This window comes from Mus pahari, chromosome 3 (assembly GCF_900095145.1).
Source record: "Mus pahari chromosome 3, PAHARI_EIJ_v1.1, whole genome shotgun sequence".
Classification (NCBI taxonomy): domain Eukaryota; kingdom Metazoa; phylum Chordata; class Mammalia; order Rodentia; family Muridae; genus Mus; species Mus pahari.
Window position 1 is genome coordinate 36,531,986 of NC_034592.1, and position 18,505 is coordinate 36,550,490.

Below are 18,505 nucleotides of genomic sequence, written 5' to 3' on the forward strand. Positions count from 1 at the left end.
TCCTTCCTTCCTTCCTTCCTTCCTTCCTTCCTTCCTTCCTTCCTTCCCCCTCTCTGTTCCTTCCTTTCTTCTTTCTTTCTTTTCATTAATTATTTCCCTCATTCACTTTACATCCCACTCACTGTCCCCTCCCAGTCACCCCCCTCCCACAATCCTTTCCATTTTCCTTTGAGCGGGAGGGGTCCTCCCTAGGTACCCCACCCCCTTTAACCAGACTTTCTAAACTTCTTGAGCTTGTGGTTTGTAGCTTTCATTATTTTGGAAAATTCACAGCTATTTTTTAAAATTTGCTTTATTCTCTCTCTCCCTATCTCTCCCCCCTCCTCCTGAAATTTCAGTTATACTTAGCTTACAGTTTTATTTATAGCTTTCCATCTTGAGCGTGGTGGTGTGTATTCTGTGTTTATTGCTTACTGGTTTTGTTTGGGTAATTTTTATCCACCTGTTTTCAAGGCTTTTTTTTTTTTTTTTAATTTTAATTTGGCTTTGTGAACTCTGAGAGAATTCTTGTTGAGATCGTTTTTCAATTGTTTCTCAGTTTGGTCCTTGGAGTATTTCTTAGAGTATTTACTTTGGAGTCTTTTGTTTGTTTGTTTGTTTGTATCTCTGTTAAAATAGGGACTCTTAGATTGATAAATGATTATGTTGTCTATGTATTCCACTAGCTTGTTTTTCTTAATAAATAAATGATTGTTTTAAATTCTTTCCAGGGTAGCTTAATGTTTAAATGACATCTGTTTCAGTTTTATTTACTGCTCTGTGGTTTTCAGTGCAGGTTTTCCTTGCTGTTCATATACCCCACAATTTTGTTGTTGTTGAGGACTAGACACTTTGATAGGACACCGAAGAAGGAGATAAAGTGTCCTGCCTGGGCGTGGGTGTGCCTTCCTATCACTGCTTTGTGTTCTGTTGTGAAGACTTTAGCAGTGTAGCTTGCAGTCAGGGGAATCTGATGTGCCTCCGTGTCCCAGGCTTCAGATTCCTTAGACACTGTGCTTATGTTTAGGATGAGGCTTTTCTCAGTGGCTGTTTCACTGTTGGCCTCAGGTCTCTGGTTTGTTTTGTGCCTCAGAGTGGTCTGCACCATGTTCTCCTAGCTCTTCCCTTGGTATTCCTTTACTGTCTGTCTCTTGAAGCTCACAGGTGTATTTGCCCACATAAACAAGTGCTCCCATCTTACTGCCCTGCAGGTCACATTTCTCCTTGGATTGGGTAGTCTGTTCTCTGTCGGTTGTTCGGTGAATTTGAAAAGGCTATGAACTTGAAATTTGTGTGACCTTTTCTTTGGCATAAGCATGGGAAAGACGCTCTTTTCTGTTCTGTACATCCTAAGCAGAAATCGGATGCCCCGATTTTATGTTGTAAGCCTGCCCCTTTTATGATCGTCAAGTGAAATCGTGGCGATGTTGCGCTTCTCTGTGTACTCTATGAAAACTCTGTGTGTCTTAAACCACTCAGTGGGTCTCAATCCTCAAGCAGGAAGCAGGAAATCAGCGTGTGAGTGTTAGGCGTCTCAGATGTGAGTGCCAGTGTCTCAGATGGTCTTCTCTGTGATCTAGTCGTAGGCGAGTCTTGCCTATTCCTTGGGTGGTTCTGGCATTCATCTAGGCCTGATCTGACCATCGCATATAGTGTCCCCTTTCAGGGGTGTGGTATTCCAATGTGAATGAATGAAGCTTCAGGTTGTATAATATAAAAATGCGATGGTTTTTCTCCTCTTACTGTGTCTCAGTGGTAGTGAGTTGCCTGTGATCTTAGACTGATGCTTTTACAGAACGCCGAGGACACTTAAGAGTTTTCATACACCTTGCCAGTGTCTGCATGAATGCCCTTCAGGGCAATCAGAGGTTTGGGTGCTACATGAAGTTCTTGAAAGAAATCCATGGTTCAGTGCTTGTTTAGGCACACACACACACACACACACACACACACACACACACAGAGAGAGAGAGAGAGAGAGGGAGAGAGAGAGAGAGAGAGAGAGAGAGAGAGTTGTGCCTGTGTGCAAGAGCTCATGGCAAACATTTTATGAAACAATACTTTATTCTCATTTTATGTACTCCTAAACTCATTTTGTGCTGCACAAATACGTTGCTTCTCGCAGAATGAAAAATACCTGTTCAGCACACCTCTCAACAAACAAGCTTTTGAAGCACTACAAAACAGGCCCCTTGCTGCCTCAGTGCCCTCCTGGGTTTGTTATATGTGGTTCTTCCAGCAATGCTTTGACCTTCCTCGCCATCTCGGTCACTTTTATGTACCAGGAACCGTGGGGAGCGCCGAGTGAGACGGCCGGTGACGTGGCTTGACTTGGCCTGGGTGAAAACTCAAGATATGCACGATTTGCACCAAAGAGTCATCGGTGGGCGAGGTCTCTCAGAGGTCACATATGTAAGAAAATCCATGCTGTTGCTAAGGGCACAGCTAGCTCACTGGGGGGCTTGAAAATGTGAAACATGCCGAGAAGAGGGAGCCTGGAGGGGAGAGCATGTGGCAGAGGTAGTCATCATCTTAAGACTTGGAGCCACAGGCTCGGAGAGAGGCTGAAGGTTAAGTGGAAGGGGGGATTCTAATATGGACTTTTCCTCTAGACCAGTGGTTTTCGATCTGTGGGTTGCCATTCCTTTGCAGGGGGGGTCACCTATTCTGCATATTCAATATTACATTACAATTTATAACAGGAACAAAATTAAAGTTGCGAAGTAACAACACAGTCGGTTTATGGTTGGAGGTCACCACAACATGAGGAACTATATTAAAGGGTCGCAGCGTTAGGAAAAGAACCACTGCTCTAGACAAAGCCCACAGGAGGCAATGGACTTGACTCCTCCCCCCCCCGCCCCCCGCCCCCCGCCCGGACTCCTTCATTCTACCACGCCAGATCCTCTGGGTACTCTGACTCAGACAAAAGTGGTTAGTCGGTTGCCTTGGGAGCTGTGGCTTGTGAAGGATGCTCTGCCTGTTGCAGCCACTTCAGGGCAAGGCCCTTGAAGCCCTTGTGACTTCTACAGAGTTTCGGAGTGAACACCCCAGCCAGCCACTGGGTTAATTTTGTTTGCTCTGTCTTGTCGGGAGCCCTCCAGCTGCTAGATGCCTGACAGAGAAAGGTAGATTCTCAGAGCTCATCACATCACTACTCTTCATGACCTGTCACATTGGTGAGGCAGACTGGATGTCCTTATTCACAGCCAGGGCCACAGTAGGGCGTGAAAGCCGGGTGCTGTTAGATGATGTGTTGAAAACATGACGTCATGCTGGGCCTGAGTCACTGTGGTAGAAAACAGGGATGGGTGCACTCCGCAGACAAAGTGGTGTTGGCTCCTTAGCAAGGCTGGGAGCCAGGCATTCACCAGGTGCCAGAGCAGTTAGAACAAGGGTCAGTGCTATGCGGGAACCATTGCTGGCCCACATAGAGTGACTGTTAGCATAACATAGGGGCAGAGAGAGTAAAATCCTCCTAGAATCCAGTGCCAGAATGCTAGCTGATAAAACAGTGACGATCTATCAAATTCTTTATTTATTTTCTCTTGCCTTGGCAGCTAGGATGCTTGAAACTAAATGTAGAAATAATTATAGTGATAATTTTATTTTAAGTTATAGGTATAAATATTTCTTGTCTTACTATGATTTTGACTTTTTTTTTTAAAGAAAGAAAATTTTTATTTTTTATAACCGTGGTGGTATATATTCATTATTAAAAACATGACAAAACAATTTCTAATCCTGGCTGGACATTTTCCTTTCACACAGAAATAGTCTTGACTTCATCATGGCCATTGCAATTTATTCTGTGTATATGTCTAAATATATATTCTATGTGTATATGCACATATATATATATATCACAAAAATGAAATGCTACCGTTTATGTTGTATTAAAACTCATTTTTAAGCTTAACATTTAATGAGTGCTTCCAATGCCACAAAGTCTTCCCTTCCTCATTGTCCTTGGCTGATGGTCTGGGTATGGTGAGGATGTATCAACTTGCTCTTGAAGCTTGAATCCCGCTTCTTGCTGTTACAAACAGCGCTGCCAGATACATTCTTATAGCTAAACCTCTGAGTGCACACACCATAATTCCCTTGGAGTAAGTTGCTGGATGTGTCATGATTGGGCCAAGAGCTAAAATGTTTTTGAGGCTCTGTATGTGGGTTTCCACATTATCTGTCAGAAAGCATGAACTGCTCTGTCTTACAGCCTGGCATGAGAAGCCTCTTTCCCAAGCCTTCCCTGTAAAACGATGGTTACTTTGTAAGTCTGTATTAAGAGGTAGGACTTCTGTCCTGGGTCATTGACGAGATAGGCAAATCCTCTTTCCTTGAAAGCTGCTATAAATCTGAACAAAATGAACAGGCACCACTATGTTATCACTCTGGTGATCCACCAAAGTGTGCAATAACTGGAGAGGGCTTTATGACAGAAACTGCTGAACTTACAGTAATAATCATGGTCTTGCCTGATTGGGGATACTGTTCTGTCCCCATGGCCCTAGCCTAGGGTACAGGGGTACAGCCTGGGTGAGGGAGATTGTGGGCCCACTCCCATTATTGCTATGGCTACAGGGATCCTCAATTGAGTGAGTGGGCAACTGGGTCATGAGGGGAGTTTTTTCCATTTCTTTATTTCAGCTTCCTTCCATTTCCATTTATTTATTCATTTTAAGATGTGTTTTATTGTTTATTTGTGTGTGTGAACTCACGGGTGTGCACATGTGTACACATACATGCTTCTGGAGGCCAGAAAATGGCATTGGATCCCCGAGAACTGGAATTGTAGATGGTTGTGAGCTGCCTGGTATGGGTGCTAAGAACTGAACTAGGATTCTCTTCAAGAGCAACAAGTGCTCTTAACCCCTGAGACGTCTTCCCCCAGTCCCACCTTCAATTTTTTTTTTTTTAAATCTGCACTTAAAATAGTTCTTGAATTGTATAAATTTGCTTAGTATTGAAAAGTTGGAAGCGAATGTAAAGAGAAGAAAATACAAAGCGCACATATGCCTGCTTGGTATCGGCTCATTCCAGTTGGGCTTCCCAGTTTGAGGGAGACCCTGGTTTCTCCATGTACATCGTCGCCAGCCTAATGTGATGTCTGAGCTCTTGTCATGATGCCAGAGCTACTGAGGACCCAGAGCCTGGGTATGGTGTTGCTCACCTAGTTACTGGATCACTCAGGAGGTCATGGCTTTGAGGTCAGTTTGTGCTACACAGTATTAGGCCAGCCAGAGCTACCTGGCAAGACAGTATGTTAAAAAACGTCATAACAACAAAGTCGGTATCCGTTGTTCTCTCTCTCAGAACTCTCCCTTTGAGTATTATCAGTAGTGTGTGCAAGCATGTGAGAATCATTAATCACAATAGTCGAAAGGTGGAAGAGACCCAACTGTCTTCACACTGGTGAATGGGTAAACACACCTGGTGTGTGTGTGTGTGTGTGTGTGTGTGTGTGTGTGTGTGTGTGTATACCTTAACAAGCACTGAACCATGAACTTCTTTCAAATAGTTTGCAAGGCACTATCAATGTGTATCAATGTGTACCAAAGTGTATCAATGATGTAGTTAATCCGCTTTCTTTGGCTCCTGGAGGGTATGCTGCACGCACCCAAGAGCTCTGGAGTCATGAATGAAAGAACCCCTCACCCCACCCCTGCGACACACACCAGCTGATTTTGATATGCCTTGACTAGCTAAATGGTTGGGCACTTCTAAACCTCCCCGAGGCTAGCACACACTCCCCTCTGGTATTCTTGAATTAATATTTGTTAAATCCATCTTTCATTTCTGCTACCCCCGACCCAATTGCAATCTGAAAGTCCTGCCTCTGTCTCCCCAAAACCAGCTGGGAGTAGGGAAGTGTCTGGAAGTGCAGCTTTGGGAGCCAAATTATGACAAAGCATTAGAACTGGTCCCCAACAAGGCAGATAATGGTACAGCCCCTGAAAACCTTCGTGTGGCACCCAAACCACTGATTATCCTGAAGGGCATTTGAGCAAACATTGGAAAGTTGGATGGGAACTCTTAAGTTTCCTCCCTATTCTATAAAAGCATAAAGATGTGATACACATAGCACTCTTTTAAAGTGTGCAGTTCAGTTAGCCTTTATTATACGTTCCCAGATCAGGTGACCATCACATCTGGAACATTTTGACACTTTATAAGGAAACCTGTACCCTAAACAGTCACTCCATATCGTTACTTCCTTGGCCCTGGTACAAACCAATATGTTTCTTGTACGGATTGTATATTTGTTTCTTCTGGTCTATTCATATCCTGGAAATCCTTGAAACCCTCCAAATACATAACCACTTGTGTATAAGTTTTTTCACTCAAGTGTTTTCAAAGTTTACAATTTGTAATGGTTTGAAGATGTAGTAAGTCAGTTTTTTATTCTTTTTAATGACTGAGTAATAGTCTTTTACATGGGCATGATACATTTTGTTTATCCATTCATCAGTGTGTGTGGACAATTGGGTCCCTTCCACCTTTCCACTACTATGATTACGGATTCTCTGAATATCCATGAACAAATTTTTGTGTGGACATACATTGTCCATTCTCTTGCATCGGTATATAGTGAGGATTACAGCTCTGCATTGTACAGTAGAGACCTTTATGGTTAGCTTTTCAAGGAACTGTCACTGGTCCCAAAGGGTCTGTCCCACTTCCCTTCCCACCAGCTGTGCACAGGGACCCAGGGTCTCCTTAACCTGGCTGCGCTTGTCACGCTCCTCATAGCCATCCTAGTCCTGGTCAGTGCCATCTCCGTGGTTTTAACTGGCATTTTCAACTAAGGGCACTGAGGGTATTGTCGTGTACAAGTCTTGTATCTTCTTTAGATAAATGCCTGTTTAAATATTTGGCCATTAAAAAAATGGGTAATTGGCATTTTCACTGTCGAGCTGTGTATATGCATATGCACGCACACAGGCAGGAAGGCAGACAGGCAGGCAGGTGGGCACTGGCTCCCTTCCTTTCCCCCTCCCCCCCTCCCCCTTCCCCTCTCCCCTTCCTGTCTGCCATAGCTGGGCAACTTTGCTTTACCCTATGACCCTCCCTGTGATGCCTTCCTCAGGTCCAAAAGCCATGGGGCTAGCCACCCGTGAGTCCATAGTCCCACCTTCCTTTAACTTTTATTTGTAGAAGTTTGGCACAGTGAAAAAAAGCTGTCGAGTATTCCCAGTTACTGTGTACATCTTTATGTTCTCGACAATTTTTAAAATCCTACTTATGTGCACGTGTGTGTGTGTGTGTGTGTGTGTGTGTGTGTGTGTGTGTGTGTGCGCATGCACATGCTCGGAAGAGGCACATATATGGAGGTCAGCTTGTGAATTACTTCAATCCTTCCAACACATGGGCTCCAGGGTCAAACTCTGTCATCAGACTTAATCTCACCCACCATTCATTAAAGTTTTTCATTGGTCTTTTGTAATTTCAGTTGTATAAGCCTTGACGCTCCATTATTAAATTCTTCAGCATCTTACCATCTATCTATCTATCTATCTATCTATCTATCTATCTATCTATCTATCTATCTATCTATCATCTATCTATGAATCTATCATCTTCCTGTCTATCCACCTATCTATTAGTGCAATGTATGTGAGCTGTCAGTTTCATTTGAAGTTGTTAATACATAAAAATAGTTGTTTTGTGTTTTGATCTTGCATTCTGAAACGTTGCTGGCCTCATTTATTAACTCTAGCAATATTTTAAAGGATTCATTATGATCTTATAGATACAACACCATGCCATTTACAAATAGGAGTACTTTGCCGTCTTTCTCATAGGTCTGTATCCTTCCTTCTTTCCTTCCTTCCTTCCTTCCTTCCTTCCTTCCTTCCTTCCTTCCTTCCTTCCTTCCTTTTTTTCCCCTCTCATTTCGTCTCATCACCAAGATGACTTAGATGAAACACTTCAAGATGCTCATAGAAACTTTGTGGGGGAGATACACAGGGTAATTGACTTTACTAGAAATCACCATGCCATATGAAACTAACATGATGAGAAGGGACATTGTGCCCCTCATGTCTAATGGTCCTGAGTGTAAGGTAACCACTCTTACATGTGCTGGTTTCCTATGACTGTTTTATGCTGTAAGAGTCCAGACGAGTGAGCAGAAGTTACTGGGTCCAGACTAGAAATAAAAACTCCCATATCCTGTCCATCAGGAGGTTTGGTGTTGTGGCCAGAAGAAAAGAAGTACTGTAGTTGAAGCACCTGTCTACTCGGGTGACATCTAGATGCCAGTGAGTTTGACTGATACTATCAAGCATGTAAACATCCATTATTTGAAGATCACATGAGATACTCATTGTCCATCCTGCCCTTCCACATTTGTGTGTGGTAGATACTGTGCTGGAGTCACCAAGATGAATTAGATGGAGCACCTCAAGGTGCTTACAGAGATTTTTGTAGGGGAAACACAGATTATTAATTAAATATTCTGCCATTCCCATTGAAGTAACTTGTGGGGAAGAAACAGATGTGGGGTCCACCCTTGGCATTGGCTGGACCATTTATTTCTGCAGCACAGAATAAACCTGCTTAGAAGTACAGACTTAAGTTCTTTTGGCCAGCCCTTACCTTTCAACCTGAGGACCCTCTTACCTTACTTGACAGTAGCTGTCTTTTCTTCTGAAATGCTTACCAGGTGGGCGTGTGTCCGCCCACTCCTACTCTCTTTCTCAGCAGCCAGCAATCCATGTGCAGGCCGCTCCTGGCTCCATTTGTTGTGTCTGGTGTGGGTAATCTAACACCAGTCCCCACGATCATCTCTAATATGACTCGTCTAGAATTGCTAGCCTATGCAGAGTGCAAGGCATTGTCCTCCCAGTGGACGCTTATGACATGGAACTGACAGGGTGGAGGGGGGGGGGGCGATGTGCAATCTAACTGCCAAGCTGAGCTACGGAGCAAGCTTTGGGGAGGCTTCCTGTTCAGTTTAATTGCATGTTCAACTTTCATTGTAAAGAGGACGCTCCATCTCTTTTAAACTTGTCAATTCAGAGGATTAACTGGGATATATATATATAAAGTCATACTTGTGTGCTTACTGCTAAGACTTCAAATCCAGAGGAGAATGAAAGCAGTATTAGCAGAAGCAATTAAATAGGTCACACCTCAAAAATTTTTACACAGTTTTTAATGCCCATTCTGAATTTTATGGTACATGTGTTTCCATTTTTTTTTTTTTACTTTTCTATTTAAAGGAAATACTTTGTTCTAACTTTATTATATGCTATTTATTATAGTGATGAAAAACAGGATCAGGTTTTTATTGTCCCTCTGGTGCAATGGAATGGAAACCTTGAGGTGCTGGGCTACAAAAGAAATGGATGCGCTCCACAAACCTTTCAGGTTTAATTAACTTTTAAACAAATCTGAAATTCCAGTTTCTCATTTTTCTTTTTATTGCAATCTATTTTTCCCCCCTTTGGTTGTGTGAGGGAGTGAGATAAGGCCCTGCTTCATGTTGTTTACCACACTAGATACAGCAGTCAGTTCTGTCAGAGGGGGCCAGGAGAATCACAACTCCGTTTGTACCTTGCACATGTTTTGTGAAGTCCGTCCAGTCCCTGTAATGGAGCACTGGCCTCTCTCCCTGCAGACTTATGAAATAAAATAAAAAAGCGGAGCAAACAGCTCTGTAAGCCTCAGACACAAATACTGTATAGGGGCAAACTGAGCAGACGGGAGGACGGCAGGATCGCGGACAGCCCTGACGTCAGTGCTTAGACAGGTGGGACGCTAGGAAAGGAGGTGCAGAGGGCGTGTGAGCCTCCGCTGACCTGACCCTGTTGGGGTCACTCCGCCCTGAGAAGGGCAGTGTGGTTTTGGCAGAGCCACCCCTGTGCGCTTGTCCATTAGGGGTGCTTACCTCTCGGCTCCAGCTCTCCACTGGCGGGTTTGCTAATGGGGAGGAAGGCAGAGCAGGGTGTGGAGGGCTGTGGCTGAGGCAGGAGAATTTGAACCAGCAGATAACAGAGCCTTGCTTCTCTTGCCTTTGCTGTCTGACCTTGGTCAAGGTTCTTGGCCCCTCCGAACCACTCTGGCCATATCCGCAAAATATAGATTTGTGCTAAATGTGTGATTCCCAAGCTGAGCTCACAAGAGTCCATTATTAATCCATCTCAGATTAGCCCGCACTGGCCACTGGAGCTCCTTGGTGGTTACGCCAAGAGGGAGGGAGCAGCCTCAGTTTCCCCTCCTTTTATGCTTCTACAAGCTTTGTTTTGAACGCGTTATAACCCAGTTGTCTGTGACGCTGACTCCCCGTCCAGAAGCATAGGGAGGCGGGGCTACCTGCCTTTCTCAGGTATCACAGGAATGTGGGTCTTACGTGATGGAAACACGTAAGGAGTTACACGTAAGGGTCTTACGTGATGGAAACACGTAAGGATGGAAACTCCGTGAAGGAGAAGCTGCGGGGTGGCATGGTGCTTGCACAACTTCACTTTGGCCCACCACACTCTTACTTACCAATCCCTCTCCTTTACTATAAGATTGGAAGCACTCTGGGACCCACAGGGTTTTGAGGCAGCCTCAGTCTGCACTTCCTGCCCTGTGTAACTCTTCAGGGCACCTGTCAGACCCTAAGCCCTGACAGACTCTGAGGTTAAGGGGGTGATTAGCATCTGTCAGCTACCCGTGGGCTTCTGAGACCTGCCTCCCCGAAAGCTGCCTGCTAGCTCCTGTTAAGTGGGTCTGGGTTTGTCTATGCTAGGTCTTCATCTGTCTTCTCTTTGCCCTGGGATTCTTTTCCTTAATAATGTGCCTTCCTCTGCCACACTTCTTCTTCCCTGTGTTTTGGGCACAGAGCATATACTTCTGTGTCTCAGCGGGTGAATGCTCAGGGGAACCTTGACTTTCCCTGTTGTCTTAAGGAAATGCAGTGCACTTTTGTTTCTGTCTCTAGATGCCCTGGTAAGCACAGAGGCCTTTGAGAGGAGGCTTGGCAGAGGGAACCGGCACGAAAGAACCATTTAATTGAGGAGCACAAGGCTACGGACCCAGGGGTGTTGAGCAGTTTAATTAATGCTTATTGGGAACGAAGAGCTGATGATTTACAAATGGAAATTCACAATTCCTGTCTCCATGTCTATCTTTCCCATCACTCGGTTGTCCCTTTTGCCTGCTTCCCACTTTTGCTAGTTTTTATTGAGTGCCCTTGGGGAGGCCAGGCACTCTGCTCACCGCTGGTGGGAGGGCAGGCAGGCAAGCATCCAGACCTTGCCTCTGGGGCTTGGCAGCTGGCCTCAGGAGAGAGCTGAGTGGACAGGAACAGTGCAGAGCGGGAGCCTTGCACAGACGTTCTCCAAGGATTCTGCGCCAGGCCTAGAATCTGGGCAGAGGGAGAGGCAGGAGCAAGGTTAACTCACCGGCAGGCTGTGAGGGAACCAGAGGGGTTGGTGTACGCTCAGATGCTTGGAACAAGGCTGAGGGTGGGGGGCCAGAGCATAAGGAGGCAGCAGGGCAGGTGACAGGATGAAGTGGTCAGGACCAGGCTGTGCAGAATCCTGAATGTCGTACTAATTACTGTACTAATAGGCTGGTCAGTTTGCTCTTCATCCCAAGGGTGTGGAAATCCACAGTAAAGGTTGTAGGCAGGGTGGTCTTTGAGACGTCCAAGGCTGTTCAGCCTAGACTTTAAGAGCAGGGGCTTTGAGTTGAGGTGACTGGTATCTGGGTCCTGTCTTGACAGCTTCCACTTGTGGGCAGGTTATTCTGCCATCTCTGCGGCCTCATCTGTAAAACAGAGATAAAAATCCCGCTGTCACGAGGAATAACTAAGGATGTTCACCAAGTGCTCTCACCTGCAAGGGCTTGTCATAGTTTAGCCTTCCACTACTGAAAACCTAGAACGGAGGGGCTTAATACTGCTCCTTATAGCAGATTAGTGACTGAAGGCCAGGGAGGAATGGGGCATTTAGGGCCACTAATGAGGGTTATAGGCAGTGCTCATTGGTGTCTGCATGTGCTGCTTTGTAGATTTTAGGAGGGGACCTCCCCAAGGAGCAAAGAAACCACCTGCTTAGTGTGAGCCAGAACCTAGCCTGGCTTCATTTGGGATCTTTTTTTTTCTTTCTTTTATTGAACAAAATATATTTTATATAATATATTCTGATCGCAGATTCCCTCCCCCCAACTCCTCTCAGATCTTCTCCACCTGCAGACACAGCAAGACTGACACACAAATAAACTTGAGCCTATGGCAACATACACAGGGCCCACACAGAGCTTCTAGCCAGACAGGGTCCCAGCACTGAGGGGGGAGGGGGGAAGAGGACAGGAGTGCCCATCCCTAACCAAGACGTTGGCGTCCCCTGGCAAAGGGAAGATGAGTGTTCTCCAGTGGATTCTCACTGAGTATATTAGCCAAACTTACAGGTAGGCTTCAGGCCCAGCAGTACATGGCCAACTTAAAATGCACTCTACGGTATTTTTGTAGACTTTTTGTCTCATAGTGCTTGGTTTGGGTAGTTTTTTGTTGTTGTTGTTGTTTACTAGCCCTTTGGTTGTATATTATGGTTTTTAGACTTTGTTGAATAGGGCTTGTGTGTATTTCTTGTGCTTTTTTCTTTTTTCTTTTTCATAGATTTTTTTTTCATCTGTGTTTTCTAAGGAGAAAGATAAGGTGTGGAGTTTGGTGGGTTCCTACAATTGCCTTATGAGCCTTGATGTGTTGGTTCATATTATCTACTTCACACTTATCCAGGATGAGCTAGCCTGCAAGCCTGTGGGCATGCTTGTAAGGGACCATCTAGGTTTGGCCAGCCTCTGACCATGCCTGTGAGGGATTATCTTAATTCTAACAGAAGTGGGAAGACACACCATGACTGGACAACCACCATTACCTGGACTTGGGACTGGTCAGCTTTAAAAGGAAAAATCTCAGTGATGTAAGCTATCAGTGTTCTGTTTTCTAACCTCAGATACAATGTGACCATCTTTCTCAAGCCCCTGCTGCACAGAGCTCCCTGCCACAGTGGACTGTACCTTTGAACTATGAGACACATGAAGCGTTCCTCCCATAGACTGCTTTTTTTTTTTTGGTTTTTTGAGACAGGGTTTCTCTGTAGCCCTGGCTGTCCTGGAACTCACTCTGTAGACCAGGCTGGCCTCGAACTCAGAAATCCACCTGCCTCTGCCTCCCGAGTGCTGGGATTAAAGGCATGCGCCACCACGCACGGCCCCCATAGACTGCTTACGCCATGGTGTTACATCATAGCATCAGGAAACGTAACCGGGGTGTGTGCTCAGATAGATGCTCTTCCCCGTTTCTCAGTCTTTAGTGGAAAGTGCATGTTTTAGGGGAAATATGGTAGTGTGTTTGGTTCTAGATCCCATGGAATTGGCTAGATGGCAGTCCATAGTCGAAATAGATGGTCAGGGGTATTTATTTCTGCAGCAGCAGTCCTTGTACTCTGTAGGCTTTTGGAATGCAGTTGATTCTTGAGTGTGACCGCCAAAAGAGTGGCCTGCTAGAGTAAGACTATTTGAACTCAGTAATGAAGTGTGCATTTCTGTGTCAACATGGTTTGGCTGTGGTTTGTTTCCCAAAGGTTCATGCTGGAAGAGTTGTCCCCAGTGTATTGAGAAATGGTGGCACCTTTAGGAGAGGAGCCCTGTGGAGGGTGAGTTACTTGGAATTGCCTTTTAGAAGGGAAGAATGTAGGTCTGGGGTAGTTTTCATAGGTGTGGACTGTTGGTCTTTTATGATCTGAATCTCTCTCTGTCTCTCTCTGTGTGTGTCTCTCTGCCTCTGTTTCTGACTCTCTCTCCTAGGAGTCCCTTGCCAGATGCTGGTGCCATGTCATCTGGACTTTACAGTCACCAGAATTGTAAGCAACATTAACCTATCCTTTGTGTTTCTCAGCTTTGAGTATTTTATAACAGAAACACAAATGTACAAAACTATACATACTCTTTCAGTTGCTAGGAATTGCTCTGTGTGTGTGTGTGTGTGTGTTTGCTTGCATCCCACTAGGAGCCTCCTGTGGAGTTGGTCTGAGCCTTCAGTTGACATCCCTGGGCAAACTCTGGGTTAGAGGACAGGAAGGGACAGTTGGGTGACATTTACTGCTCTTTAAGTCTAACCTTCAGATTCCCTAGACTCCTGACTGGGAGGGGGTGGAGCAGTGATGGGAGGTGCCAGGGAGGCTTCTTTGCCAGCATGTGAGGTAGTCTCTCTCTCCGTCCCTGGCCTCCTTGTATTGCCCAACAAATGTATCTCTTCTCTGAGGAAGAGATTGAAGCACAGCGAAGGGTATGCTCTGCTAGGCTTGCTCTTTTATTTTATGGACTGAGAATTTAAGCAGCTACACAACAGATGTGTTGAATCTTAGGCGCTTATTAGATTAAAAGTTAAACAACGTGTCTAGATTGCTCTTAGTAATTAAGTATATTAGCACATAACACGGCACTTCTTTCTCAAGGAAGAAAAGGGAATGCATTCTAGAACTTGCTAGCAAGTATAACGTGTATAGAGAAAGGAATGGGTGATGTGGTTGTCATGGGAGAAATAAATATAGTGCTGATGATACATTTGTCTGTTGGGGAGGAAACCAAAGGCATGGACCACAGGGCTGAGACAACATCGAGTCCTTTTCTACACAAAAAGCAACAGGAAAAAATGCACTCGGAAAGTCTAGCTTCTAATACCAAGTATATACTTCCGAAGCGATGACTTTCTTCTTCTTCTTCTTAAAGTGGTTGGTTGCTCATAAAAGGCACAATTCAAAATTGCTGCAAGAAGAGACATGTTGAAATCTTAATGGTGCAATGCTGTTTTGTTGAGTCAAAAAATAGGGTTGGTTAATGACGAATCACAGCTATGCAAATGGAAAGGAAGGTCATCATGTCTTGGGCTTTGGGGTGTGATGGCAAGAGCTAGACTGTGGAGGGGGTGAATTTCGGATGGAAGTTTTCAGGGCCAGGCGTACCTCCTCCCACCCTGAAGCATCATTTACAGTTGAAACACTAGACTGGTTGGTCAGCTGTCAGCCTTCCTGTGCGTCCACCTCTGCAAACAGGTAGCTGTGAATTCGCCTATCTATACTTGTCCTTCCTCCCACCCTCTCTCCTCCTTCTTCCAATGGACACACCCTTTGCTTCCAAGAACTTTTTTTTTAATGTTAACAGAGAATTGAAAACAAACATAAATCTACACAGTGCATACCAGAGAACTCGAAGGTTCTAAATCTTGCTCATATTAAACAATGGAGTCTTCTACTCTTCTGTTTGGGTTTACATTTTTTTTCCAAGCCAAGGGGTGTTATTTCCAGATGTTTCAGACGAAGAATAACATTACCACCCAAGAAGTAATAGCCCTGCCCATGAAATAAGCAGAAAATTCAAACAGTAGTCAGTGACTCAGCTAGCAGGTACTTACCAACCCTGCAATTACCCTCACAGTCCTCTGTGAGTGGGGGAACCAATTTCAAACCAGTGTTATTATTGAGGCGACTGACTTCCTGCTGAACTGGCTCAATAATAATGGGATTTGTTCATAGTTTCCTAGAGATTTCTTTTAAAATATTGTATATATTTGTTCATATATGTTCATATATATATATATATATATACATATACATATACATATATATACTTTATAATACAATGTGTTGAAGTAATTTACAAACTATTTTTGGTCAGAGATGCTCAAGTTTTCCAAGAAAGATACTAAGTAAAAGTTATTTAATTAATGATTCACACACACTGAGTTGTCTGCTTAGACCCCAGCAAGCAGACTGTGCACAAAACTTAAGCTCCAGAGATTTGAGCAATGCAAAGCAAATGATGGAAGTATGGACAGAATCTGCGCAGGGATGATCATGTTCATGGTTTAAAGCCAAAGATGTTACTCAGAAGGAAAAAAGAATATCTGAATATTTCAAAGCTAAAACTCTTACAGACGAAGAAGCAAGAGACTGGGGAAATTTACAATAAGTTTGTAACACACAATTTTGGTGTATCTCCTGCTGAAATACATAAGAAAGGGGGCTGGGGTCCTAATACGGTGGGAGTGAAATATACTAGCTATCCCTAGGTGCATATTTTTCTATGATCATGTGGATTTACTGAATATGATTATACTGATTGTTTTGTGTTCAGAACATAATGCGATCGGCTTTTCTCACAGATTAGCACAACCCGTGTCTCTAACAGTTAGTTCTATAGCACAGTGGTGTCAGAGTGTTTATTGGTTAGATAGTACAACCCCGTGTGAACTGAGTTTTAAACAATCAAACTATGTTTTCAGTGCTGGATGCCTGGATTAGGGAATTCAAAGAGCTTGTTTGTTTGTTTGTTTGTTTTTGTTTTTCTAGTTCCTCATCTGCTTATGTAGTCAGAGCCTATCATCAAAACTATGGTTATGGACAGATGTCTAACAAAGTTGAATGGCTTACCAGGAGGCCTGGGAGATTGGTCTTATTCTCTGTTATAGAAGAGGCATTTGCCATTGAAACCCGTCTTAGCAAAAGAGGAAATACCATCTGAGGTCCCACGCTTTTCCACAACATGTCATCATTATCTTGAAAGGCCTTGCTAAAGGAGACACGTTAATTAGCATCCCAGAGCATCTCCAGGCTGGCATGACCGGAGCATTAGGCTGGGGCTTTTTGTCAAGCATGGTAGTCCCTTATCTTGCTTTTATAGCCGAGGAAATAAAGGCGCTAGAGGCCCGTCTTTGAGGTCACACGACAAGCTAACAGCAGGTAAACGCTGGGACTGGCAGCTCCTGAATTCCCACTGTGTGTAATTAGTTCACCGCAGGCAGGAAATGGCTGCACTGGGAATAAATGACAGGTGTGGTGTTTGGGGACCTGGTGGCTGGTGGGAATGCTCTGTTCTCTTCTGAATGGTTAATTAACTTAGTGTCTCTTTGATGGTCTCACTGTGGAGGCCTCTCTGTCCTGCACTTCTTCCTTAGGCTAAAGGCAAACACCTCAGTCACCCCAAGGTATTTGGCGGGCTCCCTGGCTGACGATACTGGGTGTGGGCCTAGTAATTTTTAAAAGCACTTCAGCCGCTTTCTGAGGCTTTCTGGAGTTTCCCCACTGTGGTTTCTGTTGCTTTCTCCTGAAGGATCTCAGTGTGCCTGGGCAGGGGTGAGGCTGGGAATGAAGGGTGGGGGCTGACCTGACTGTTTACAGTTCTCTCTACCTCTGCCACTCCAATGCTCTCAGAGACCCCTGCAGGGTAGGCAGCACGTGATCAGATTGTGGCTTTCACGCTCACCTTTGCCCTCCTTTGTAGGTACTGAGTTTGTGGACGTCTGTCTGTCTGTGGGCATCTGACAAAATGCTTGCAGGAGACAGCATAGGGTTTGGCGAGTACTGCCAAGAACTGGGAGGGCAGAGGCACTCTGCCAGGTTAGAGCCAAAGGCCAGTTCCATCATATGTTCTAAAAGCTCATTAATCGTAGAGTCATGCTTATCTGAATTCCATTGACCCCCTTGCTAGGACTAAGTGTTTCATCACCCCTGGTGGACTGCACAGAGATGCCATGTGCTCCTGCTTTAGGACTGCGAGAGAAGCTGGTTGTCTCTTGAGTGTGTTCTGTTTCTATGCAGAATGCTTGTGTGTGTTTTCCAGGAGACTCTACTTAAGGTCTTCCTGTCTCAAACCTGTCTACAGGAGATACAGTCTGTAGTCTGGCAGCATCACTCCACCTGGGAGCTTAGAAGTGCAGGTCCACAGCTTTCTTCTTGATCTGCATCATCTGCGTCTTGATACCCTCTCCAGGTGGTTCTTAAGCTTGGGAATTACTGTGGTACGGTTGCTGTATCTTTAACTGATCAAAATACCTGACTGTCAGCGAAAACTTTATTCTGATCCTGATTATATACATACCATGGCCCTTGATGACTTAGTCCCATCACATTTCAATAATTAAAACATTTCAAGTTTGTTTTTATGATAAATTAAAAAAAAATTCATTATAAAAGCCCCAAGAACACACAAAAGTGAAAAGATTATTCTACAAGTCCATCTTTTCTGTCCATAATTTTGAGAAATTGTGTTTTTTCCTGACTGGAGGCAATCTGTGTAGTTACTGTAGAAAAGTAATGCAATAGTAAAACAGTGTAAAATGTTGGAGATAGAGATTTGCTAATTTAGGCCTTAGAGGGTTTTGTTTTTGTTTTGTTTTTTGACACAAAGTAGTTTTTCGCAGGCCTTCTTGCTTTCCTTTGGATTCAGAAAATCTCTTCAGATACTCTTTTGTCTTGAAAGACCATCATTTCTCTTACTTTACTTTGTATAAAAAGAGTTCTGGTGTAATCATTATAACTACTGATGTCTGAAATAGGTTAGATTTATGGCTTCATTTTCACCTTTGTGTAGCTGAAGATTTTATTGACTACTCACCAGTGTGGTATATCTTTTTTTTTTTTTTTCCCCGAGACAGGGTTTCTCTGTATAGCCCTGGCTGTCCTGGAACTCACTTTGTAGACCAGGCTGGCCTCGAACTCAGAAATCCGCCTGCCTCCGCCTCCCAAGTGCT

General features: G+C 44.4%; 1 protein-coding gene across 2 annotated transcripts in view; it reads left to right on the forward strand.

Moving 5' to 3' along the window:
• Positions 1–18,505, forward strand: part of Lypd6b (LY6/PLAUR domain containing 6B) — a 159,945-nt gene that overhangs the window by 5,882 nt on the left and 135,558 nt on the right. The window lies entirely within an intron of this gene.